Here is a 15,775-nt window from a genome sequence, read left to right as displayed (position 1 = left end):
CATACATACATACATAAAAGATTCGTGGTTTAAACATTCAGAACTTAACAATGTTAAGCCTTCCTCAGAAGGAGAACTATGGCTTTGCACTTATTTCCTTATAGTCTATAAAATGAGATTCTTTTCCCAAATGTAACAACTTCTCATTTTCTCTTTAACCTAGGAGATTTCATCAGCCCTCACTCTTTTTATCCTATTTACCATTTCTTTGGTAGTTAATCTCTAGGGAATACTAATGTTTTCAAAGGAACATACATCAGTTTCATTCTACATGTGCAGATTTCTACCTGTGAATCCTTGAAATTATCTCTTTTTTTATCTTAGTCTTAAGGATCTGTATTTCAGTGACAAAGGTCATCTTACCACCTTTACTACTCTACATATTTTAAGAATTTTATGGTGTTTCCATATTTAATAATTACTCATTTTGAGTAAATTTGTCTGTAGCATGTATAGAAATGTAGTATCAAAGAATGCATCATTGAAAGTACTTGAGTAATGGAGACCCCTCAATTTAAAAGTACAGCGTATAAGGGCACCTGGGTGGCTCAGTCGGTTAAGCGTCCGACTTCAACTCAGGTCGTGATCTCATGGTTTATGAGTTCGAGCCCTGCGTCAGGCTCTGTGCTGACAGCTCAGAGTCTGGAGCCTGCTTCAGATTCTGTGTCTCCCTCTCTGCCCCCCCTACCCTCCCGTCTCTCAAAAATGAAAAAAATGTTTAAAAATTTTAAAAAGTGTAGTGTATAATACACTAATTGTGTAGATCTCTTCATGTTTGTGCATTATTGTATATATTGTGTGTATTTCACTTAGAAAAGTTCTGTGTAGAAGAAGTAGAATCCATTGCATTAGTAGGAATGTTCATCTTTGAAATTTTACTCAGTATTGAATAGATAATGAAAATAAAGACTTAAAAAGAAAGAAAGTTAAGACTGTAGTAACTATATCCATTTCATAATTTTGTGAATTAACATGAGTGAGAAGCCAGTTAATTTGTGGAGACAATGTATAACTATACCAGCTGTCACCCATTCAGTTGTATTCAAGCTAGATTAGCCAACTACATTGGTGGCTCACTCCATGGATCATTTTCTTCTAATATGCTAAGAATTATTAGCTATTTCTATATCTCTTGCACTGATTACCCATCATGGGAGGAAAAGTAAATATTTAATTAACCTCTTTATACTCCAGATCTGTCTTCCACCCCTGGAGGGGCGGAAATTAATTGCTAATAGCTGCAGCCTATTTATCTTCAATAAAAAAGTAGGACCAAAAAGAATTATGATATAATCTAGTTTGGGCTAATCATTGCCATTTGTTAATTACTTGCTTGGTCTTCTACATTTTTTTCCCCAGCTCAGTCTTTTAATGGGAAGGGTAAAGCCTCAACTATTTAATATGCAGCCTTCAAGAACCCTTAGATGTGTGAAATGGCTTATATACAGGAGACCCCATTCATCCCTGACACCCATCTTACCCCTCCCCTCTCCCAAGAAGATTTTTGGCAGCAAGGAATTATTTTTAATTATTGATCATTCAACATTAGAGGTAACTAAAAAATTATTTAATTTGTAGGTTTATTACCCATGTGGTTTCAGATTGATGATATGTATAAAAGTCAACACCATATGAAGGATAAAAGTAGATACACTTTATTTAAAAAGCCAGTAGAATCACTATTAAAATTGACGGGGAACTATCAACACAGGTGAGGTATCTATAAGAAAATAGTATTTAGAAGACTGGGAAGACATTCACTGGAACAAGTAGTCTTATGACGTGCTAGTCATAGAATTCTATGGGGGTGCCTGGGTGGCTCAGTCGGTTGGTTAAGTGCCTGACTTTGGCTCAAGTCATGATCTCGTAGTTGGGTGGGTTCGAGCTTAGAGCCTGGAGCCTCCTTCAGATTCAATGTCTCTCCCTCTCTCTGCTGCTCCCCAACTCGCACTCCATCTCTCTCTCAAAAATAAAAAACATTTAAAAAAAAAAGAACCGTATATCCATATATAACATGTTACTGTACAAACAATATTCTTTAAAAACAAGGGAAATGGTTTAGGATCAATTTTCTTAATTCATTTGCATGAAGTCAAAAGGTTTCATCTGGGCAAGAGCATAAATACACTTTTGATCTTTTACATGTGTCATGTGCATGTAAAAGGAAGAAAGAAATCGTTTAAGGTTTCTAAAACTGGGTATGAGAACATCGTACTTGATTATTACAAACAAGCATGATGAATTCCACCTGATAAATTCACTTTAAATGAAATACATTAATGCTAACTATAACATTTGAAAAAGCACAGTTCCATACCCCCATATTTCAAATTTGAAGAATATCACCAGATACTTAGCAATTAATTTCAATCAGCTATTTCTATTAAGGAGTAAACTATAATAAAATTCCCAAAATTAGAAGAACCAAACTTACCCTGTTCACATGTCTTTGTCCCCTCACACCCCACCCCACAGTTTATGTAAACACAATTATTCAAAGAAATACAAGATGAAATAAGGTAAACATTTGTTGAAGAGAAGAATATCAGATAGTATTCTGTTGTTTGCAAATAATTGAGTTTGAATTTTCAAAGGCGTGAATATCAAAATAATAATAATAATAATAATAATATAATAATAATAAATAAGCCATATCAAAATGCTGTGTGGTTTTAGCAAGCACTCTGAAATTTTTCATGGAAAATTGGAAGTGCTACAGAAAGGCACTCTAGAATTTTTTTTATTATGTTTGAAAAAACATTTCTTCAAATCATTTTTTTTTTATAGTATTTAAATCTTCAAAAGACAGTTTTCAGGTCATTTCTATAGATTAATGTTTATTTTTGAGAGAGAGAGAAATATGAGCGGGGAAGGGGCAGAGAGAGAGGGAGACACAGAATCTGAAGCAGGCTCCAGGCTCTGAGCTGTCAGCACAGAGCCTGATGTGGCGTTTGAACTCACAAACTGTGAGATCATGACCTGAGCCAAAGTTAGATGCTTAACTGACTGAGCCACCCAGGTGCTCCCATATCTGGAAATTTTAATTAGAAGAAACCTAGTATGTGGAGGAGATAGTGACAATGGTAAATATTTATCACTACCCCTTCCCCCCCACCCAAAAACATGCCATTCAAAGAGTAGAAACAGCAAAATTGTAATTTAAGTTTTCCTGAATGAATTTAGCCAATTAACATTTTAAAGTTAAGAGATATGATTGACAGCAATAAAGCCTGTTACTTAAGCATCATTAGTCTTTATTTTGTCTACTTTTACTTAGCTGTATGTAATTGGATTGAACCTATTCAAATTTTTTTAGGTTTTTTTAAAATTTATTGTTTAATTTACATTCAAGTTAGTTAGCATATGTCACCCTATTGAAATTTAATAGGAACTTTCTATGCTGTCTAGAACTCTGCCAGTTTATTTGAATTCAAATGAAAATAACCGATTTTTTTTTAAGTTTCAGATTCTTAAATGCATAATGTGAGATGTCACTTACTTCTCATACTTCCTGAACAGAGTTGAGTGGTGCTAACAGTTTTCAAAAGCCTGTCCATCTTTTCATCTTCTCTTCCCTTTGATAGTTGAGGATAAGAAGAGTGAATGCAAAATTGACTCTCAGAACTTGTCCAGAGGCAAAAATAAAAGCATAGGAAAAAATTAAAGTGAGCCAATAGTATTTCAATAATATTTCAGAGGCTTTGACAAGAAACTTAGGCTGCCAACAGGTTTATTCTTGTACTTCTATTTTTGTATCTGATTCAATTGCATACATAAGTAAGAGTCATCATACTTGTGTGTAGAACTGAAACTGAGCTTTTCTATGAGAAATAGAATAATATGTTGGAATTTGTTGTGCAGTAGCTGTGACATGGAGATTTTTGCCCCAGGTTTTTTTTTTTTTTCTTTTTAAACTTTTATTTAAATTCTGGTTATTTAACATATAGTGCAATATTGGTTTCAGGAGTAGAAGTCAGTGATTTATCATTTACAACACCCAGTGCTTGTCATAACAAGTGCCCTCTTTTTTTTTTTTTTTTTTTTTTTTTTTAATGCAGAAAAGTAATTTTATTAAAGCACAGAGACTGGAACCATGGGCAGGAAGACATTCCTTTTTTTTTTTGGACAAGTGCCCTCCTTAATATGTATCACCTATCTAGCCCATCCCCCACCCACCTCCCTCCATCAACCCTCAGTTCTCTCATGGTTCATTTCTCTTTTTTTCCCCATCCCGTATGTTCATTTGTCTTCTTTCTTAAATTCCACATGATGAGTGAAATCATATGGTGTTTGTCTTTCTCTGACTTACTTTGTTTAGCATAGTGCTCGCTTCGGCAGCACATATATTTCGTTTAGCATGATACACTCTAGCTCCATCCACGTAGTAGCAAATTTGCCAGTTTTATAGGAGACTGATTCTTTGAAATGTGAGCTTATAGAGTTATTAACATTTAAAGGTGTAAAATAAGCCAAATTTCAGAGGTAAATTGATAGAAATGTCTGAATTAATTTCTTTGATAAAACTAAATGGCTTTCTTTTCATAAGTCTTCAAAACAGATTTATTGAGGTATAATTGACATAATAAGCTATACATATTTAAACTATACAATTTGGGGCACCTGGGTGGCTCAGTCGGTTAAGTGTCCAACTTTGGTTCAGGTCATGATCTTGCAGTTTGTGAGGTCAAGCCCCACAGTGGGCTCTGTGCTGACACCTCAGCCTGGAGCCTGCTACTAATTCTGTGTCTCCCTCTCTCTGCCACTCCCTTGCTTGCTCTCTCTCTCTCTCTCTCTCTCAAAAACAAAATAAACATTAAAAAAATTTTTGACTATACATTTTATGTTTGATAAATGTATGTACCTGTGAAATAATCACAGTCAGGATATATTGTATATATTCATCTCCACCAGAATATTTCTCATGGTCTTGGTAGTCCTTACCTCTGCAAATAAGACCTCAACACATGGTTTAGTTTGCATTTTTCATAATTTTATTTAAATAAAATCATATTTACTCTTTTTTTAAAAAATGTTTTTTAAGTTTATTTTTGACAGACACTGTGAGTGGAGGAGGGGCAGAGAGGTAGAGGGAGAGAATCCCAAGCAGGCTCTGCACTGTCAGCACAGAGCCTGATGTGGGGCTTGAACCCACCAACTGTGAGATCATGACCTGAGCCAAAACCAAGAGTCAGTCCTAGATGCTTAACCGACTGAGCTACTCCGGTGCCCCCTCTTTTTTAAATTTTAACTCAGCATAATTATTTGGAGATATATCCATGTTACGGGAGGTATCAATAGTGTATTGTTTTTTTGTTGCTAAGTAGTAGTTTCTTGTATGGATATAACATAACTTGTTTATTCATTAATCTGTTGGTAGATTTTAGGTTTATCTCCTAGGACTATTATAGTTACTGTGAACATTTACATACAAGTCTTTGTATGAATATATGGTTTCATTTCTTTTGGGTAAGTACATAAAAGAGGAATGTGTAGTTCGTATTTTTAACTTTTTAAGAAATTTCCACAATGTTTTTTTTTTTTTTTTAATGTTTGTTTATTTTTGAGAGGGTGACAGAGCATGAACAGGGGAGGGACAGAGAGAGAGAGACACAGAACCTGAAGCAGGCTCTAGGCTCCGAGCTGTGAGCACAGAGCCCAATGCAGGGCTTGAACTCAAGAACCACAAGATCATGATCCGAGTTGAGGTCAGACACTTAACCCAGGCACCCCTCTACAATGTTTCCTAAAGTGGTTAATACTGTTTTATACTTCCACCAGCAGTTTATAAGAGTTCTGTTTGCCTCGCATTCTCACTAACACTTGTGGTCTGTTTTAATATAGATCTATTACCCATTTGGGGTTAATTTTTTTATCTTGTCCAAAGTATAGGTATAAGTTAAATTTTTTGCACATGGTGAACAACCTAATTGTTCCGGCACCATTTATTGGAGGACTGTTCTACACTGAATTGCCTTTATACCTTTGTTGACCATCATTGACAATTCAGCTGTTTTTTTTTTTTAACTGTATTTTGATTCACGTATCTGTCATTACATCAATGCCATACTTTCTTCATGATTGTAGCTTTATACTAATAAAGTCTTGAAATCAGAATAATCCTCCAACTTTGTTAATCTTTTACAAAGCTGCTTTGGCTATTCTAGATTCTGTGCATTTCCATGTGCATTTTAGAATAATGAGCTTGCCAATTTTTACCAAAAAACTATGGAATTTTGATCAGGCTTGCATTAAATCTGTAGATCAGATTTGCAAGGAGTTGACATCTCAGTATTGAATCTTCTGATCCATGAATATGGTATCTATCTCCATTTTATTTAAGTCTCTTTTAATATCAGTGTTTTGTAGTTTTCAGTATGTAGTTCTTACACATCTTTTGTCATATTCTTCAGTATTTCATATATTTTGATATTACTGTACGTGGTACTTTTTAAAATTTTTTTTAATGTTTATTCTTGAGAGAGACAGACAGTGTGAGTGGGGGAGGGGCAGAGAGAGGGAGTTGCAGAATCAGAAGCAGGCTCTAGGCTCTGAGCTGTTAGCACAGAGCCCAATGCAGGGCTTGAACTTATGAACCATGAGATCATGACCTGAGCTAAAATCAGATGCTTAACTGACTGAGCCACCCAGGCACCCCTGTACGTGGTACTTTTTAAAATTTCAGTCTGCAACTGTTGATGGTTAGTATACAGAAATACAATTGATTTTTGCATTTTGATTGTATTCTGTAACCTTGCTAAACTCACTTATTCTAGTAACTCTTTTTGTAGATTTCATGTCTTCTACATAGATGATCATCTGAGAGTCATATGTGAATAAACACAGTGTTCCTTTCCAATCTGGATATGTTTTGTTTCTTTTTCTTGCATAATTGCATTATTGTGCATGAATCAAGAAACCTGTTTTTGTAAATGAAGTTTTATGCAGAAACACTTGTTTGTGTATTATCTTGCCTGCTTTCATGCTACAAGGATAGTTCAGTAGTTGCCACAAAGATTAAATGGCCCCACAAAGCTTGACTTATTTACTACTTGACCCTTTATAAAACATTTTTTTTTCAATGTTTATTTATTTTTGGGACAGAGAGAGACAGAGCATGAAGGGGGGAGGGGCAGAGAGAGAGGGAGACACAGAGTCGGAAACAGGCTCCAGGCTCTGAGCCATCAGCCCAGAGCCTGATGCAGGGCTCGAACTCATGGACCGCGAGATCGTGACCTGGCTGAAGTCGGACGCTTAACCGACTGCGCCACCCAGGCGCCCCTAAAACATTTTTAAAAGGCCAAACTGCCTTATTGTACTGGCTAGAACTTTTATTAAGTATTGAATAGAAGTGCAAAAGCAAACCATTTTTACTTTGTTCATGATCTTAGGTGAAAAGCATTCAGTCTTTCACCATGAAGTAATGTTAAGTGTAGATTTCTCATGGATTCCTTATATAGATTGAGCAGGTTATCTTCTTAACTTACTAAAAGTTGGAGGAATTTGTTTTGTTTTAATGAAGAACAGGTGTTGGCTTTTGCATCTACTGAAGTGACCATATGGCTTTTTCTTATTGTAACATGTTATGTGGTGAAACCAGCTTTGATTCCTGAAATAAACTATACTTGATTCTTATGTAATTTTTAAAATACACTGTTAAATTTGATTTGATAAAATTGTATTTAGAGAAATTATGGCTATGTTCATAACTGATGAGTTAGTCTGTAGTTTTCTTGTAATGTCTTTGGTTTGGGGATCAGAATAATATTGTTCCTGCATTATGGAATGAGTTGTGAAATATCTTGTGAAATATCTCCTTGTCTTCCTTTCTGGAAGATTCAGTGTATTATGTCTTCCTTAAATATGTATGGTAGAATTCACCAGTGAAACCACCTTGTGGAGAAAGGGTTTTTTTGTTTGTTTGTTTGTTTGCTTATCTAGAGTACCACTTGTGCGAGTGGTGGAGGGAGGGGGCAGAGGCATAGAAAAAAAAATATTAAGCAGGCTCAGGAGCCCAGTGCAGGGCTTGATCCCAATCCCATGACCTGGAATCATGACCTGAGCTGAAATCAATAGTCTACACTCAACTGACCGAGACACCAGGTGCCCCTATGGAAAAGGTTTTAATTACAAATTCATTATCTTTAATAGATATTGGGATGCTTACATTATTTTTTCTTGTGTGAGCTTTGTTTGTGTCTTTCAAGGGGTTTGGCCATTTCATAATTTTTTTTAGTATCTTAGCATACATTTATTTATTTCCTTCTAATTACTGCTTTAGCTGAATTTCATAAGTATTGATATACTATATCTTATAAATTTGCATTTTTATCCAGATTAAAAATACTTCCTAATTTCTCTTGGCCAGTGAGTTATTTAGAAATGTGTTATTTCAAAATATTCGGAAAACTTCCAAGAATCTTCTGTTACTTATTCCTAGTTCTTTTTTTTTTTAATTTTTTTTTTCAACGTTTATTTATTTTTGGGACAGAGAGAGACAGAGCATGAACGGGGGGGGGGCAGAAAGAGAGGGAGACACAGAATCGGAAACAGGCTCCAGGCTCTGAGCCATCAGCCCAGAGCCCGACGCGGGGCTCGAACTCACGGACAGTGAGATCGTGACCTGGCTGAAGTCGGACGCTTAACCGACTGTGCCACCCAGGCGCCCCTACTTATTTCTAGTTCTATCGTGACTGGAGAACATACTTTTTAAATTTGGATCCTTTTAAAATCATTGGGACTTATTTTATGACCCAGAGTATGGTTAATCTTGGTGAATGTCCCATGTGCATTTCTGCTGTTGTTAGTTGGTGTTCTATAAATATTTATTAGGTCAAGTTGGTCAATAGGGTTTTTCAGCCCTTTTGTGTCATAACTGATAAGTGCTAGCATTTATCCTATATGTGTCTTTATATATACTTTTAAAGTTCATTTATTTTAAGAGAGAGAGAGAGCGCACTGTGCACACATACACATACACATGCATGAGTGGGGAAGGGACAGAGGGGGTGGGAGAGACAGAGAGAGAGAGAATCCCAAGCTGACAGCACAGAGCCTGATGTGAAGCTCGATCCCACGAAACATGAGATCATAACCTGAGCAGAAATCAAGAGCCAGACACTTAACTGACTGAGCCATCCAGGTGCCCCCGTGTCTTTATATTTAAAGTGGGTTTATTTTAAGGCAACAAGTAGTTGGGTCTTTTTTATCTAATCTAATAATCCCTGCCTATTAACTGAGGTGCTTAGACCATTTACATGTAATGTGATTACACATACAATTGGGTTAAAGTCTACCATCTCACTATTGTTTCTGCTTGTTCTTTGTGTCCTTTTTTCCTTTTACTACCTTGTTTTTAGGTTGAATGTTATGTATGATTTCATTTTATTTCTTCTCCCTTCTTAGCTATAATCTGTGTTAATTTTGATTAAGTTTTCTTCTCATTATGGGTTATATTTTCCTTCTTTTTTCACCTGAGAATTTTTTATTAGATATTAGACATTTTTAACTTTTCCTTGTTGAGGGCTGGATATTTTTGTATTTCTGTAAATATACTTGAGTTTTGTATGTAGTTAAGTTACTAGGCACAGATTTAGTCTAGGTCTAATTTTCCCCACAAGTGAGGCAAAAACTTTATGAGTACTGTGCCAGATGCCCCATGAATTATGAGATTTTCCTCTCTGATTGTTGAGAGCAGGAACTATTCTGGCTCTATATCAACTCTGGGTATTAGTCTCTCTAAAACTTTTAGGTGGTTTTTCCCTCCAGCCTTGTATAGTTTCCTGAAATGCTTGGGCTTGTCAGTACTACTTAGTTGAAGACACAAGGGGGAGCCTCTGTATATCTCTAGAGTGGCTTTGTGTGTGGCTTTCTTCTCTCTGGTACTCTGTCTTGCAAATTGTAGCTGCCTTCGCATTCCTGGACTCCCATCTCCTCCTGGGTTTCCCGTTCCTGCCCTATGGCCTGGAAATTTCAGGCAATAAGCTGGGAGCAATCAAGGGACTCACCTTTGTTTTCGGTCTATTAGGGATCACTACCTATTGTCTGATGTTCAGTGTCTTGAAAACCATTGTTTTATATATGACATCTTACTTTTTAATTGTTTCAAAAAGGAGGTAAATCTAATTCATTGTGACATCTTAGCCAGATATGGAAGTGAAGTCTAAATTTAGATTTGCACTACTTCTTTGATACAGAATATATTTGATTGAACCTTGCTGATGAATTTTCTCTTCAAAATCTGACAGAACTGGGGGGATTCATAAAGTACCAAATCCATCCTCTCCCCCCCACATTAATTCTTCACCACAGATCCTTATGTTTACCCAGGTAGCTTATGTTTCTAGGCAGTACTACTTGTAAAATCTACTTGACAGAAATAGTTTTGTAAATATAAGAGTGTTCATATTCAAAAAAAGCAATTTGCTTTATTCTATTAAGATTCTTTTTTTAATAGCTAAACATTTAGTAGAAAAAGTCTGTATGTGAATATAGTATGAAATATTAAAATCTCATGAAAACTCAGGTGTAATATAAGTAAATGTCAAGAACTTAAGGGGAAATTAACAAAAGGGTCTACAGAGTGGCTGAAAGTATGATCTTGTTACAGTACACAATTGCTTTGAACTCACTGTTAGATCTATCTGTACTTAAAGTGATTCTGTGAAACTGGGACGCCTGGGTGTCTCAGTTGGTTGAGCGTCTGTCTTCAGCTCAGGTCATGATCTCACACTCCATGAGTTCAAGCCCCGCGTCAGGCTCCTGTGCTGACAGCTCAGAGCTGGATGGATCCTGCTTCAGATTCTGTGTCTCTCTCTCTCTCTCTCTGCCCCTCCCCTGCTCATGCTCTGTCTCTCTCTTGTCTCAAAAATAAATAAAAACATTAAAAACATTTTTTAAAAAAGTGATTCTGTGAAACAGAAAAGTTTCCCCCCAAATTACTGCTTTATCTTTCCCAAGACTTTTCAGGTAAAAGCCATAGTAACTACCAACAAATTATTTAAAACTATAGAAATTTATAGAAACTGAAATACTTAGTGGATTGCCTTCTTAGAAAAGACACATACATATTTTTATGTTTTGTTTTTATTTCCATATATTTGGATTAAAAGCTGTTGGTTAATTTATTTTTTTTTTTTTAATTTTTTTGTTTTGAGAGAAAGAGAGAGAAAGAGAACAGGGGAGGGGCAGAGGGAGAGAAAGAATCTTCAGCAGGCTCAATCTCACAACCAACCATGAGATCATGACCTGAGCCAAAATCAAGAGTCAGATGCTTAACTGACTGAGCCACCCAGGCACCCCAGAAGTTGTGGCACCCCAAAAGGTGTTGCTTTAAATTGGATCTTAAGAAATATTTTGGCACATTTGACCACTTTTGGTTTCTTGGTTCATTTACTTGCCTATATGTTAATGATGAAAACTGAAGTTAATGCCATCCTAAAAATGGAGAAAACATTTGAAGTGAACTGTGAAGTCTGTTCAAGATCTCCACCTTAAAAATTAGGTTCTGGAATGCCTGGGTGGCTCAATTGGTTAGGTGTCCGACTTCAGCTCAGGTCATGATCTCACTGTTCGTGAGTTTGGGCCCCACGTTGGGCTTCTACGCTGACAGCTCAGAGCCTGGAGCCTGCTTAGGATTCTGTGTCTCCCTCTCTCTCTGCCTCTCCCTTGCTTGCACTCTGTCTCTCTCAAAAATAAACATTAAAAAAAAATTAGGTTCTAGAAAGTCAGGGAACATAAAGGATGGCAGTTTATTTTGCCTTATCCTCTGAACATATCATTGACACAATCATTTAGGTGTTTAATCCTGGAAAAGAGAAAACTTCTCAGCTCTGTGTAGGCAATTCTTTACTAAGCACATTGCCAAAAATGGTTTACAGAATTTTTGTTAATAACATGAATGTTGTAGTCCATTTTCAAAAAAAACAAAGATGAGGCCATTAATGTCAAACAACATAGTGACTGGCTAGAGCTATTTGTTGACTGTTGACAACTTATTACTGTATGTGTTTTTTACCATCAGGAATAAGCTTCCCACGGTGACCATACTACAAATTTTCAGTTTTACATGTGAAAAATCCCAGTGCCAACCTGGAAGGATTGGTTGTGTTGATGAGTAATGAGCTCTGCATATTGCAGATTGCCATGTTACCTAAGCCCATCTCACAATATTGGCAAAGACTCTGAATTCTTGACACATATATTTTTTTTCCAAGCAGGTATTAAAAACACATCGTCTGCTATTCAGAGAGTCTTAGCAGAGTTGCTGTGCAGTTTGTCTTTTTGACGGTAGGTTAAGGTTTGAAATGTATTGAAATTGCTTGGAAAGATTCATTATACTGCTCTTTTTTCTCCTTCGTAAATTAATTCCTAGTGGGCTGTCACTTGTTTTCAGATAGATGGAAAAATATGTTGTCTACTTTAAACTGTTTTTACTCCCAAAAGTGAATTTTGTTAAATGGAGGGGAAAGATAGCATAGAAGTTTCAAAGTCACTGTTTTCAGACTTGTAGTTAATTACAAATGTTGGTATTTACTGAAACATCCAAAGTGTTTTTTTTTTAAAAAGAGATAAGTTTAGGTCGCCTGGCTGGCTCAGTTGGTAGAGCATGCAACTCTTGATTGTGGCATCATGAGTTCAAGCCACACATTGGGTGCAGAGATTACTTAGATACATACATATGTACATAAGCACATAAAAGACAAGTTTAAAAACCATGCGGGAACTCCTGCTATTTAATTTCAACTTTCTGCACAGTTAAATGAAGTTTTGCATTTGAAATGCTTTCATGGCTTTGTTTTAAGGGCAAAAGAATATGAATTTGTATTCTAAAATGTAACATTTTAAGTGTGCTTTTTTCTCATTTATCAAAACAGCCTTAAGATTATTTTCTCATTTATCAAAGCAGCCTTAAAATTAAATTCAAATGTCTTTTTATAAATGTGTATCAATTTCATATAGTAATTTTAAGGTGTACCTGGTGTTCTGTGGGTGAGACTTTCATCTCTATATAAATCAAACAGTGAGTCATGGGCTTTCACATATGAAGGCTAAACAATTTGTCAATATACCATGTAGTTCTGAATGCGCTGGTAATACAGACCTAATTCTGTTCTTTAGTGTTCATGTCATCGCTGATAAATTGTGGGCAAACCCTCAACTTGACAGTCTATGGCAAGTTATGTGGGAAACAGTATTATTATCCTTATACATATGTTAATGTACAGGAAAGTGAGTGACAGAGAATGTATATACTTAGGTGGTTCACATCATCTACTGTGATATTTACCTTCTATCTGGGGCGGAGCAGAATATGCCACCCCAAACTATGCCATGTCAGCATTTTGATTGTTTTGAATTAAAGTTACTTAACAAGGGCACTCTGATCCTCTTGTGTCCCTCTGGAAGCAAGAAATAAATCTCCCATGTGAAGGTATCCTCCCTATACCAAGAAGGTAGAATGTATTCTTATCACCAGAGATAGGGAATTCAAGGCCAGGAAGGCTGCACACACACATTTTGTTACTTCTTCTTTAGTTTGTTACCTCAAGCCCAAACCTCTTTGTTTTGTCAAATCTTCACAAATATTGTTTCTTTGTCTGAAAGATAAGACACTGCTTATCTTTGGTCACTTTTTGAAGTTACTTATCTTTGGGGCTCCCATGAGTACAAAATTAAATTTATTTTTCTCCTGCTAATATGTTTTATGCCAATTTAATTATTAGACCAGCCAAAGAATCTAGAAAGGAGGAAGGGAAATTCACCTACATATCAATCACTTCTAGTCATGGGCTAAGAATATGTGTATAACCTAACACTTGGGAGGAATTCACATTCACAAGAAAAATGTTGATGCAAATGTCATGAAATGATAACAAGCAGGGAAGTTTATGAAGTTGCCCTTTGGTTTCTTGACCAGCTACTTTCAGACTCATTCCACATAGGCAGTTGTTGATAATTTTGACTGGGCTCAAGATGATCAGGTAATTGTAGAATTATCTATTAACTATCTATTAACTTAGTATTTACCATTTGAGAAATCTTCTAGATAGGCCTTCCTTGAGGTCCTCTAGGCCTCTTTGCCATCTTAAATTATTCCCTATTCTTTGGAAATCTCATTCACTTTCATGATTTCAGTAATCACTTCCATATGGGCAACTGTATCTTCAGCCTCACGTTTCCAATAAGCTACCACACCACTCAACTTGAATATCCTGCTGGAGCATCAGATTCCAAGCTAAAGTCATCATTTTCTCTCCTAAATCTTCATTCTTATTTTCTTTCTTTTGTCCTCCTTGTTACTGAGATTTCATTATCCAGCTACTTGAACTAAAAAATACCTATTGGTTATTCTACCACACCAAGATTTCTCTCATATCCATCCTCCTGTATTACTACCCTGTATTACTCAGGCTCTCAACTCTCTTCATAATTAATCATATTACTTATTTTCCAAACTGGTACATTTTTGAGTGTGAAAGAGATACCATGGAGAGTGAAGAGACTCTTTTAATACTTATACTAGGACAACTGATATACATTGAAACTGCCTGTTACAGTAGTAATAATGATGATGATGATAGCACTTTATATCTATTGAGCACTTACTGTGTACCAGTAAGCATCATGTTTTATTTAGCATCATGCTAAATTCTTTGCGTGCTAGTCTCCATGTATTCCTTACAAGAACACTGTGAGCTGAGTACTATTATCCCTATGTTCCATTAAAAGCAAATGAGTCCCAGAAGGTTAAGAAAATGTCCCAAGGCCAAATAGCTACTAAGTGTCAGAAGCAGAATCAAATCTCAGTTCAGTCTTTTGGGCATTATTTTATGAATAGCTCTTTATTTTCAACCTTAGTGGTGTACTGTGGGGGTATTGTGGTTATCAATACAAAAATCAAAATTACTATGATTTAATTAGAAGACTATCTGAGTATTCAACTACTCACTTCTGGGCAGTGGATCTGCAAGATGAATTAACTGGGCAAAGGCACAGCAGGTTCATTCAGAATGAATACTGAACCCTGGGACCCAAATGATTATGCACTGATACCAGTGAACTCCCATGGCAAAAACTTAGCCATTTAATGAATCCATTCATTCCATTTTTGTGATCTACTCATTTCCTTCTTTTCAGTGTAACATTATCCTCACAATAGTCTTTATAACTAGAACTTTATAGTTAGAATGACCAAAATGTGCTGTGATTATATATAGCTTTAATTAGGTGCTGTCATTATATATAGCATTAACTGCAGAGTATTTCACCTGAAATCATTATAGGAGAAGTAATCAGCGTAGAAACTGACCACTGTTTACTTACCAATGACTAGTTTAGTCAAGCATGGAGGAAAAAAAAATAGTCAAATGCCCACAGTTTTGTTCCTTTGTTAAGCATCTTTTCCATTTATTCAACAAACACTTGTGCAGGTATCATGTACAAGCACTGTGCTAGGTATTGGGGATAACAGAGGTTAAATTAAAAAAAAAAAAAAAAAAACCTCTTCACGAGGCCCCAGTCCAATGGGGAAGATGGAAAAATAAATGGGTGAATTTAATATAGTGTCGTAGATATGTACGTATGCTATGAGTGGATGTGAGATGAGTGCCTAACTCAAATGGGGAGGACCTGAAGATATCCAACAAGAAATAATACTTTATTTAACTAAATCTTGACATGCAGAGGGACAGAAATGTGAGCAGTTATGGCCCGTAGTTCAGTATAATCAGAGGAGAGGAGGAGTCATGAGCGATTTCTGATTTCATGGTTGAAAACA

Source organism: Prionailurus viverrinus, chromosome C1 (genome assembly GCF_022837055.1).
Source record: "Prionailurus viverrinus isolate Anna chromosome C1, UM_Priviv_1.0, whole genome shotgun sequence".
NCBI lineage: Eukaryota > Metazoa > Chordata > Mammalia > Carnivora > Felidae > Prionailurus > Prionailurus viverrinus.
The sequence above is the reverse complement of the archived record's forward strand: the minus strand, read 5'-3'. Positions refer to the sequence as shown.